Here is a 12,551-nt window from a genome sequence, read left to right on the forward strand (position 1 = left end):
GTGCCTTGATCCGTATGGCTTTGCGTTGGAGAAATCGTAGGCGGGGGACAGGTAGAAGCCCGAGCTGGAGGATTTCGATGACCATTGGCAAGGAGGAGAAGCGAGGCCGGGTGAGCTGGCTTGAGAGCTTGTTGTTGAGGTCTTCTCGAAGTCGGCCAGTCTGCAAGACTCAGAGCAGTAGGCATCAGTTGATGATTGGACCTGCTTGTCGCAAGCGAGGCAGAAAGAGTGAGCCCAAGAATCGGAGTCCATGGCTGCAGTGGTGTATGTGATTGATGAGAAGGAAGAGTCGTTGGTGTGTGAAGGGATTAACCCAAGAGGCAGAGAAGTGAAAACTCCTTTATATCCAAGTGATGTCGAGTGAGATCAATAGTTCAAGATGGAGAAGAAGCAATTGAAAGGATTGCGAAGTGAAAGAGTCGAGATGATGGTGGAGGAGATCAGAGGTCAAGAGGTTCGAGGGGAAGGGTTATGTATATTCTTGGTCAGTGGCCCAGGCACAGCCTTGGTCGATGATCAGTTGCACGACCAGGATGGCGCTAGAGGTACATTGCCTAGGAATTTCGTGGAGGAGGGTACCAAGGCACACCACTGCTCCATCGATACGTACTGGTCTTGGTGGAGTTTTGCAGACAGGTGGGGGCGCCTTGCCGCTCTCAATGCCCTGCAGCAAAGATGTTAGTGCAGGCAAGGATCCAATAGAAGAAGTACGTACCGGAAAAATTGGTCCACCTTGGACTCTGATGGGACGCCCGCCGGGTGTGGGTTGCTCTCGTTTCAACTGGGTGTGTGATGGACAGACACACCTGGGTGTCTCAACCTTAGGGAGTGTTAGAGAGGGAGTGCCAGCAATAGCAAGAGGAGTGGAGATCCAATGCAGAGATCAAAGAGGTGCCCGGTCCTTTCAGTGAGCTCTCACTGCTCTCTAGGCCTACTGCTGTAGGCTGTAGGTTACAGAGGACAAGACAAGCCTCCAAGACTAAAGGACCCAAGACATTCAGACACCAGACACAGGCGTGTGATTCTGCTAGAGACATTGGCTGGCTGACTTGACTGTGTCTGCTCTGCTCTTCCCTGCCCTTCCCGACTTGGCCAAGGAAGGCTACGAGATTGCGATGGATAAACGAAAAATTTTCGATGATTCAATTATGCTCAGTTCATGCCCACGAGAGCAATCACCCATATTGAGCTTCGATGAGGTGACTCAGATGGGTTCTCAATGGGGGTCTTGAGGGTCCCGGATGGCACCGCGAGGGCATCAGCCGAGATTTTTCACTGGGGACTGAGCTGATGAACAGACTCAACACCATAGCGACACCGGAGGTGGCCAGTGGGCTGTTGCTCGCCTCTGTTTTCCGTTACCTACCGTGCAATTCTGCACGGTTCTGCCCGCTTGCTGGAGCTTTCGGAGTGCCCCAAGTGTCCCCTCTCCCCGCAAGACGAAAGGTTGTGCTGCACAAAGGGTGTTCGACCCCCGTGCCCTCCGCTCTCCGTGGTGTGAGACCTGTTCGACAGTGGTCTGCTTACAAGTCAAGCATCGTAAATTCACTTCTTGATGGGATTTTATTGCTGGCATTCTGTTTGACCCAGTGACCACCCCGCTCATGAATGGTCAATGGGTGATATTCGTGATCAAGGTCGAGTCTGGGGAGGGGGTTACAAGCGAGTTGATGCACTCCCTGTTGGTCTCTTGCTCATGCTGTATTATGCTGCTTCATGGTGCTTCTGTTGTAAGCTGCTGCTATGTACTGCGGCGTAGTGCAATCTGTTTGGCGGTTGTATGCTTCCCAATGCTTCAAAATGGACTCTAACACAGCGGCCCACAGGAATGGGACGGACTGTGAAGGTGCCGCCCCTTGGGAATGGCTGGCCCAGGATAATAGAGGCCTCAGGCAGGAACCCAACAGCTGTGCGCCCGCAAGAGCAACGCAATGAGTTTAGTGCTGCCGCTCTAAGCCTGTAAAGGCATAGCAGTCTCAATGCCCCCCTCCCCCACATCCCTGCTGCCGTCTCCCATCTCCATTTCTCTCCACTTTAGCTGCTTCACTTCACTTCACATCTTTCTCCACCTGAAGCACGCAAAATAACCACTAACATTGACAATGTGCTCTTTGAGTTCTGCTCTCCTTTCAGGGTCAATCAATCTAGCCTTGCCAATCTCAACAACTTAGCAAATCGTTAGCAATGGCTAGTCCCTGTCGTGACTCCGGAACAGGAGGGTTTAAGATATCGATGCTCGAATGCGTTGCACAGTGGGCGAATAGTATGAAAGCACAGACACGGCATATAGATTCAATTCATACAAACTCGAACTTTCTGCGCCGTTTAGTTAATGCTGCAGTTCATAACCAGACACTACTTCATATACATCACACAATAAACCACATGACTAGGATCTTCCTGACGACATAGAGAGCAGCCAAAGCAACCTCGACCAAGAACTAAGCAGACGCGCAATCGAACTTTGTGAGACGCTCGATCGTACAGGAAGTGAGAGTGACGCCATCTAGTAACGAATTGCATGTTGATGCTCTCGAAGACTGCGCCAGGCCTGCATGGAACCAAGGTCAGCTTCCTGAATGGGCGTTCCGAACAGCAATCGACCATTCAGAGTCCTCTACCGGGTTTACGGATGCTGTAATATCTGCAGGATCCGTACCATTCGACAACAGTTTCGACTGCCGCTCTCCCACTATCAACCTTCTGTCGTTCTACACGAAGTTCATCACACCATTGGCCCAGATTTTGCACCTTGATAGCCAACAAGCCAATGACCATCAAGCTCCTATCAACCGTAATGGTTCAAGGTCGCCATCATACCTTGAGGAGGCGACCGTTACTGAAACCAGCAACTTTAATCAACAATCTTGGGTTACAATATAACAACCACAATTACAATCCGCGCAGCTCGCCACCGAAACATTTCAAGGGTTGTTCTCGACCATGGGAGATCTACCACACTAGACCCTTGATTTTCACTGTATATTCTACAAAGGAGAATAAAATTCTTCATATCATCGCCACAAGCCACCATGGGCTGGTGTCGATGAGGCTTCGCGAGGCTTTTTACATTTCTAAAATGCCCGAGTGTTGCCGTGCAGCAGGATATATCAGAGCACAAACTACACCTAGTCCAAATTGCCTCGTGGAATGACGCCAAGCATGATATGCGCACCTCAATGGATGCACAACTGGGCATCACGAAGCAGAGACCAACCGCCGTGTACTTGTTTACTGTATTGCATTGCTATCTTACGCTGCTGTATGGCGTCTTTTTTCTCAAGTTTTAGAACATGTCCACAACCCTGCCGTCTCCTGAAGTAGCGCTTGTGTCAGTTGAAGCGTCGATGACCTGAAGGAGCCTTTAGGCGCTACGAGTCAAACCAGCCTGTGCGCTCAGCGTCTTACCCCAGGTTCACCGGGAATTGCACTGCAGAGAGGGAGCGAGATTGACAATGGCTGGCCGCCTATCGTGATCATCAACTAACACCAGCATTCAGAGCCATGCGTCGCTGATCTCTTGGACTTCTCAGCAAAGCCATTCCTCTTTCGATCATGCCTGCGTCTGGGGGCAGATACGACAAGGGGCTCGGAGCGAATCATTCTCTACCATTGATCTGCACTCCATCCAACTGCATCCCCGTCCTGTTTCTGCCGCCTGACCACTTATTCCAACCTCTTCGAAAACAACAAGGTCGCATTGTCGTGTATCACGCCCATTTCGCTGCTCCGAGTTTGTGGTCTCTGGCACTAGCGGGTCAAGACTGCCTCTGGGGTGCATGTTGTCAACATTGGTTCCCTTTGAGGTAAGCTTGACAAGACGCCAGTACTATTCCCCAGATTCTTGTGGAATCAACGACGCCGGGGCCTGGTCGAAGATAGCAAACACGCATAATCTTTCAGTCATACATGGCGTATCCTGCGCTCTCTGAAACACGCCTGGTTGGGTCTTACTGTCAAGTCTTATCTAACAACGTTTCGAGGCAGTTTTGACATATCCACCAATGCGATGTATTGAAGACGCAATCGAACGCAACATGCTCAGAATATTGCCTTTTAATCGCCTGTCGGGAGATAATGGCTATATTGTTCGCCAATCAACAATTTTACTCGGCATGTCGCGGCAATTGTGCTAGTTAGGTTTCATTCGGGCTTTCAAGACCGCCTCAATCAAGGTTTCTGCCAATGGCCTATAATTTCTACGATGCTACAGCGATTATGCTACCCGAAAGACCACGGTGCATTTTTGAGGAGCTGTGAAGATTCATGGCCGAATCAGAAGTTCACACAACAGCGCTGATCTCACGATACGTCCACAGCGCATGGACGATCAATCGCGGCGATGACACTTGAAGATATACGGAATATTCAGTCCAAGTCTTGCATATGTATTAATGGCCGAGGTAAAGTACGGCCCCCCACTCAATTGAGTGAATATCTATTGTCCAGATAACTCGGGTTGCATCTGTCGTCACTTGAGCGCCCGCAGCTGCATCAACCAAGATATGGCGCATACGATGCAGATTCATCACACAATCAAGTCTCCATCGTACCTTTTTTGATAAGATAAACAGCCGAAGGGTCCCCCCACGATTTCATCAGCTCGTCCGAGATTAGCAATGCCTGCTGTTAGCTCGTCGGACAGAGCGACCAGATTGGAAGTTGATCCATGGATTTGGTCTTCGGACACGGTTCCAGCCGCCCAGCCCGCAGCCAGGTCATGAACTCTATTAACCAAACTTTCCGGTCTAGAACGGTGAGCTTTCCTTTATTGAGCACAGAATTTGGTTGTCAGCCGTCGACGCCGAGAATTATTGAGTATGAAAGGTTTTCGCCGTTGGCTTCCTACGTAACCTACGCCGTACTCATACATGATGGCATCAGGAACCACAAAGAACGCTCCAAAGCTAATGAACAGGGGACGAGGCTCGAGGCACTGGCTACGCGGGAACCAGGGAACTCGTTTATCTGCTAACTCAAAAGACTCAAATTGTAAAAGTCCACATCCTTCGATCTTATTTGGGAGTTGATCCGTAGTATGTGTATGGACAATCGACAAGATTGCGGGAAGCCCGGTTCACTCCTGGCAGTTCTCTCATGTGTGGGAGTAGACACACAGTAGCAACACAAAGATCGCAGCGGCAAAGATTGCGCTACCAATCTCACATCTCAGCAGCTGCCTCGTGTAAGCGAACCGCTGGGGAGAGAGCCAGCCTCATCCGAAAGCTGCATTCTTTTCATCGATTCGCTCAAGGCTGCAGGTCAGCAATCCCAAATGAGATTAACTCACAAAAGCAGAATCAATATATTTCCGTGTTGAGAGTTTGTGGCGTTCACTGTCATCCCAAATCGAGGAGCTGCGCAGCTTCAGCTGCAGTCCTGCCCAACCATTCAAGACTTGTAGAGTCACATCGAGCCCCAGTCCAGGATGAGCACTCACAAGTCGGTGCAGCACATCACCAGAGCAGATGAACCATCTCAGCTGGGGGTTCGAGCTGTTGCAAGGATTCAGAACTCCATTGAAAAAATATTGAAGATTGGCGTGGTCTGGTGGTGCTGTTGATGGTGGGCTCACCGATCACCTCACCCTCCGACCAGGCTGTCCAAGCCCTCTGGTAGGCGCTCGTGGTCTTGGTCTACCAGCCCCTATTTCTAACGAAGTCCGTGCAAAGCGCAGTGGCGGGATTCAAGTGAGACTTGGACAAAGGTCTAGCCAAGCCGCAGACAATCTGCGCACAATGAAGCTCACGAAGTAGAAGAACAATTAATTTACATTGCCATTTTCCCTCGATCGCTGCGCCAAGTTAAGCTGCGCTACAAGTACTCGATCGACGAAAAAGAAACTACTAGCAGATCGCCCACCTGGGATGACGCGAGCACCGTACATAGACGGCGGTATCTTCAAGGGTCCAAGAGCTTGGACAAAAGGCTAGCAGGCCACGTTGGTCGTAAACGCCAGCAAAGATTACTATTCTTCGTCAGGGAAAGGTTTTCCCGACAAGCTGAAGAGTTGAGAGATTGCACTTGCCGATGCATGCCGGCTTGGGTCGGTCGCAGCATCTGTTGAGCATACCATTTTGTGCTGTACCGGGAAGCTCTGTGCCTTGCAGCATCAACAGCGAATGGGCTTCGGGTACATCCTCCAAGTTTCTCATGCAGGTCAACTTTATGGGATCGTGAAGAGGCAACCAACAAAACGAACACAGCCAGCCGCATTCAGAAATTGGGCGATAAGACCGAAAAATGCATTCTCTGGGTGTGGTATGGTGTGGTCTGACTGGAGTGGTTGCCTCGTGCCCAATGGCCAGGTGAGCCATCTCATTCGTCAGATAACCACTATGATCTGATAAGATTGAGGTTTAAGTTGATATGAAAATTTTCTTGATGCCGAATTTTCAGTCCCCTGAGCCATTGTCGCTAGGGAATAGCACGGCGAATCCCTTACTCTCCACCAGAGCCTGACAGGATACCTGATCCTATGAGTATTGTTAACCATTCATTGACCATGCCAAGAGATATCCCCAGAGTTGACTGTAGGTTGAAAGCGGGTGCATCAGCTTAGGGCATCAAGGCTCCTTGACAGGCACTGGGTCATGGATGACAAGAATAGTCTGAACCTGGTCAGTCTGCCAAGTTGGGCATGATCTACAAAAGCCTATCGCTACGTACCTTGCCGTCAAAGGCTAAAGGCTGAGCTAAAACTGCTAGAGGATTGTTTAACGGCACACCTTTGACTGGCTGCGTAGGGCTCAAGGCTCGACAGAGGGGCTTTGTCCACTAGCCGTGGCTCCCCGTGTGCAATTTTTTATGGTTGCTTTTTTCTACGGGTGTCCCTTTCTGCAGTTTGGAGCTGCTGAGAGACTTGTCCCAGAACGTGAAAGCGCTGTCTGAGAATGCCAAGCTTCATTTCATTGAGACTGGGGACAGAGAATGAGATGGCCAGATCGGCCGATTGCTTGCATGACGACATGAACTTTTCTTTTCCTCTGGTTTCTGTCTTCCCTGTTCTGTCGCTCTGTTTGGGGCCAGACTCGAGCAAGGGCATGAAGCTCAGTCCTCGTGAGCTGATGCCATCGTGAGATTGGGTTGTGAAATTAGATCGGATTCCACTGGAGTGGAGTCCGACAGCTTTTTTTTTTTTTTTCTTCTTCTTTTTCGCCTTGGTTCTGTCTTTGACGATGACGATGGCGATGTTTTTTTGAACACTATTTCGTCATTTTTGCTTCATTCTTTGTTTGAAGTTTTGTGGATTAACTTATAAGGACACTGTTGAGATCGTTGACACAACGACTCCTGATCGATCGTGACTAATAATCTGCTATTCTCCTGGCACCGGCACCAGCACCAGCACGTTTCGAGAAATGGCGCGTGTCGAGATGTTTCGTTCCTTGCAGCAGCTGTCATGTCACTCGTTTGAGACTGTGTCTGTATGTGTGACTCTTTGAGAGGTGGAGTTTCTTCACTACGAGACGTGACCTTGACCTGACCTTGACCTGACCTTGACCCTGACCTTGGACCTTGATTTAGCAGCCGCTCTCGCTCAGGTCCGAAGAAGCCGCCTGTTCCTCTCTTCCCGCAAGGGGTGTGCGTTTACATGGGCTTTTGATTGGCTCACAGGCCGCTTCAAGTGCCGTGTCATTCGAAGATTGGTTGCATTGACCACGAAGAGCTTCATGATATTGACGGTCCCTATCCATAGCCGAACCAAGGTTTCTCTCACTGAGATGAAGAAAAAGTTTTCATCTCCTAGTTTGATTGTCTTATTTCCAGGTTTTGTTATGGAATCTGTATCAGTAGACCTCCTTGCATTACCATGTGGTTCTTGGGACTTTGCCCTGCTGACGTTGGCCCTAAAGATTGAGTCATGAGAAACATCCAGAACATCTCAGAGGGAGAAATTCAACGGTTGTCTAAGGGCAATCATTCCACTCATTCTATCAGTGACATTCTGATAATCGACAAAGGTCGCCAAGGTCGCATCGCTGAAAGACTTACATTTGACCCCTGACATAACAGAGCAAAATGGTAATATTCATATCCTCGCTTCAGCGGCAGGCAAAGCAAGGACAGAAGACTCTGACTCCGAACTCCTGCTCCTATTCCTAATTCGACATACAAAGTCTGGGGTTGATGTGCTCCCTGACGTCGTTCCTTGACTGAGAGTCTCGAGTTTGGTCAGCAACTCAAGTCAACTCAAGCGAGATGAAATTGTCCTGATAAACTCGCCAAGGACTTGACCTATCATTTACAAAACCTCCGGTGACCCTCGCTTGCAGAACATCCCTTGCGTCGGAGTTGAAGTTTTCAACGCTGACACGTTTTTCAGAGACATTCTCAAGCAGGGACCACATGGTGTCTCCAGTATTCAACAACGGTTCTGCAATATTTTCCTTTTTTTTTAATTGCTTTCTCGCCTCCCTCAACGTCTTTGGTGTTGGTCTGGCCTGGGGCGTTGCATCGTGCCTTGTCTTGCCTGCTTGCTGACTAGGCAGATCTGACATATCACATTCAACATGCGTTCCCCGCATTCTCTGTCTCTTACGACAAGGGTTGTTAATCTTCGGCTGGAGCAAATTTGCATGATGAGCAGGAGGGAGCTTGTCAGCGTCAGGGCCCGTGGTGCCACGCTGCCATCTACTGCAGGTTCTGCTGCAACGAGCAAGGATGTCTGCTCTTCTGGCCATTGCTGTACAGTTACGTAGGGGCACAGGCACAGTCACTTAGTTACACCTTCAACTCTTTCAAGTGAAAGGGTCTTGTCCAAGGGGGAGGGAAAGAAAACGGGATTGGATATTGACATATTGGCCACCCAATCTCTTGACAAACAAAAACATTTTTACGTCGCAGGGCATACATATTACCGGGCTACCAGGCTGTTAAGTCTGTGCGATGACAGGCCAGGACAGGACAGGTGCCTCCTAAGCCCCCAAGCCCAAAGCCTGGGGCAAAATGCAAAATGGCAAATTTCTACAGCATCAAGCTGCTGCAGCTGCATGTTTTTGGACAAAAAAGTAAGCTCGCCTTCGTGGCTTATCAGGGAGGGGGCTTGGGGTTGCCGTGTAATCCCCGTTCCTACGCTGAGTGGTCACCAGGGGCCATGGGGTTACACTTTGAGTCTGGGCCGTTATGAAGCATTGCATCTGCATTTCAATGGACAGGACAATGAGAAGAAGGAGAGGAGCATAATCGACAGGCCTGCGTCGGGACCATCGAAGATCCGCTTCGGCCGCCCTCGCTTGGAGGCACACCGGGTGCTGGCGGCTCAAATGGGACAGACACAAGACTCTGAGTTGTACGTACAGTATATACGAAAAGTCAGTCCTAGAAAGAACCTGACTTGTCAGGTTGTACAATAAACATGAGCTTTTACTCGTTCTAGGGAGGGACAGAAACAGGCGTGTGTGGCAAGACTCAGGCAGCCTCAACTCAACGGGTGATTGATTGTGAGGGGGCGAATCGAAGTTTGCATACCGTTGCATCGCAGCCGACCAGTTTCTCTCGTCTATCAGAGCAGTTTTCTTTTCTTTGTAGTGTTGTCCATCTTGAGATTCAACCCCCATTTGCTATGCAGCTCTGCCAGCTGAGATCGCCACGAGGTCGCATTTTATTGTACGCAACGATTTTATAAAGCCAGCCAATCACGTCTGAGCAACCCCAGACTTGTGCTGCGCCCCTAGACGTGGGGAACTCCAACGTTTGTTGAAATGTTGGAGAGAAAGGAGGAGAAAGGCGCTGAGAAGGGAAAAAGAGACTGGTCGTATGGCTTTGCATGATATTAACTGCGGGGCGCTTCCGTGCCGTCCTGTAGCTGTGTCTCTAGCTGCAGGGTTGCGGCTGGCTACGGTACGAAATGAATTGCTGGATGGCCATTGTTCAACACCATTCTCGAGTTTACCTGTCATATTGTTCCGTCTTTGACCCCTACTATGAGTGGTATGATGCTTAACCAGAAGAGGCCGTCACGGCGTGTCATGTTGCACCAAGAGAGCTTCATCCTTGGCGGACCCCTCTAGCTTTCTCTCACTTCTCACAGACGACACTAGCACTCTCGCTAGACGTTGAACCCCGTCGTTCTCAACCTCGCTTCATGGTTTGACTAATTACCCCGGATTTCTCCAGGCTTGGACTCGGCTTCGTCGGTGGCTTCACAGGAGCTAACGGCTACGCCGTGAAAAGGATGACAAACCTTCTTCGTAGTGCGTTGGACAGATTCTCCATTCTTTGTTCGTTACAGCAAGCGCTCGCACTAGAGATAGTGTGATTGTTACAGTACCATGGTCATGGAAAACAAACCTTCCCGAGCCGTACCTTTGGAGCCGTCAGTTGAAGGTCTGTATTCAACATCAGCCACCAACTGGCAAACACGACGCTTCAGTGTGTGTTGGTGGCAGTGTTGTCATGAAGATCCGAGGGCTTGGGCCAGGCTCTCTGACGACATTTTCTTTGAGGCTCCTGTACGTTATGGGATCGTCTTGCATGAGGGAGATTATCACCAGCCATGTCTATGCATGTTTGCATGCTGGCTTGTCTAGTCGAAACGCAGCTATCCCTGGTCCGTAAGATACAGCAGATAGCTCAGCTTTGGTCAGAGCTAGCTTTGTGATAGGGAATATTGATGCTGAATCATTATCGAATACCAGGTCACACCCCCTCTCCCGTGACCTCGATCAACGTTGCTATCCTCCACGTTTCCCGTTAGTTCAGTGTTTCTCGTGTGATAACGACAAGTCTTGTCTATTTGCATTCTAGCGCACAAATGCTAGGAGGGAATGCTGCACGGAACAACTCTGCTGCAATCAAAGAGGGGAAATATTGCGGAGGTGGCGCCTGAGTTGGATGATGTCTCGTTCTTGTGCCGTGCCATGTGACGCATTTGATGAGGTGGCATTTCGATTGGTGCTTCTGCAGGAACTTTGAGACCCTTGCGTTTTGGAATGACATGCTTCACAGAGAGACAGACAGGAAAAAGGGCGCGTCTGGACACAGTGAGGGGACGTGGTGGGTGTGGTGACCTCTCACGGGACCATAGTGATGATCTTGGATGAGGGTTCGATGCGTGGGGGGGATTAGAGAAAAGGTGATCTGCGAGATTATGGTCCAGGGTAATGATAACGGACATCAAGCTCCATATTGAATCAGTCCAGCAACATATCAATGAACCACTTGATTCAGTGAATAATTGTAAGATGGTGTATAATGAAACTCCAGTATGACTAGAACTGACTCGTTATACTGAGCCTTTTTTGTGACAATGTGGTTATTGTACATTGCATTTGGTTGACCACCTGGCAAAATGCAAACCTCACCTCATCCCAGCTATCTCACACATTTGGAGAACTTCCACTCATAATTCTGATACATCATCAGAAACATATCAGCCACTCGCAATGGTTTATACCGTGTCATTTACCCAAAGCTACCCCTCCCATCATGCACTTACCCGTCATTCTGCTCGTTAGTAGCTTAGTATATGTGCCCTGTGCCTAAATCGAAATGCTGATACTCCTACCCGAGACCTGCACCTTGATACCGATTAAGCGTCCGTATGTAAACTCCCGCACCGGTCCGGGTGCTCGCATTAAACCGAGACTGGTGACTACACAACGGGATATCATATGGTATTTGGGTGGATTTGGTGGTAAACCGAGGGTCACTGTAGTATTGATGGACCCTGATAGGAAGAATCTTGATGTAAAGCCGAAAGGCAAAATGATCACTTTAATGGAGACAGTCTAAGAATAGAGATATTTGATACCCTTGTTGTAGTCCAGAACAGTTGCTGACCTGGCCGAGAGATGGTCACCGAGCATGAGTTCACGTGTAGCCTCCGCCCTTGTTCCCTGACCCAGTTACTGCTCTTCACATGATGAGAAGAAGAAACATGGAAACGGCGCGTATTATAGTTTGAATCGAAGTTTTCGTTCCAAGGAAGATAGTGCGTATCCTGGTCATGCTGTTCCTCAAGATGGACCGGCTCAGGCTTAAGACATGCCTGAAAGTTGGATTCTTGTCAATATACGAATCATCATGACATGAAGTGCTCCCTTCCCTATTACAGGTGTGCATATTCAGATTGTTTGGGCCTATGTCCTGAAGTTGGAGTAGATATTCTGAATCCTCAAGCCCAATATTCACAGGCTAACATCGTGAACTGAAGGTTCAACAGCAGTTCCCCCCCCCGCTATCTGTCAAAGTACAGTTCTGATCTCGAGATCAGAATCAATCCCAAATGAGTCACTAAGTCAAAAACATGACTACTTTGTAATGATATTGAGATATAAATCTGACTCTTGTTTACCTTTGCAAGATACGTGTGACCTAGATAGATCTCAGGGGCTAGCATGGCACATTCACATTCACATTGTTGTTTTACTTATAGATAGCACTAGCATAAGCCGTGAATAAAATAATAATTGATATTTATATGCCTGAGATATGGACATTACTGCTCCTCCTGTAATCGTTCTTTCTCCGAGAGCCATCGGCCTGACCACATCTTGTCAACCAAAGAGACACCGGCCAATAATGCACAGATATATACAGTGAGACAG

Source organism: Fusarium oxysporum, chromosome 4 (genome assembly GCF_000149955.1).
Source record: "Fusarium oxysporum f. sp. lycopersici 4287 chromosome 4, whole genome shotgun sequence".
Classification (NCBI taxonomy): domain Eukaryota; kingdom Fungi; phylum Ascomycota; class Sordariomycetes; order Hypocreales; family Nectriaceae; genus Fusarium; species Fusarium oxysporum.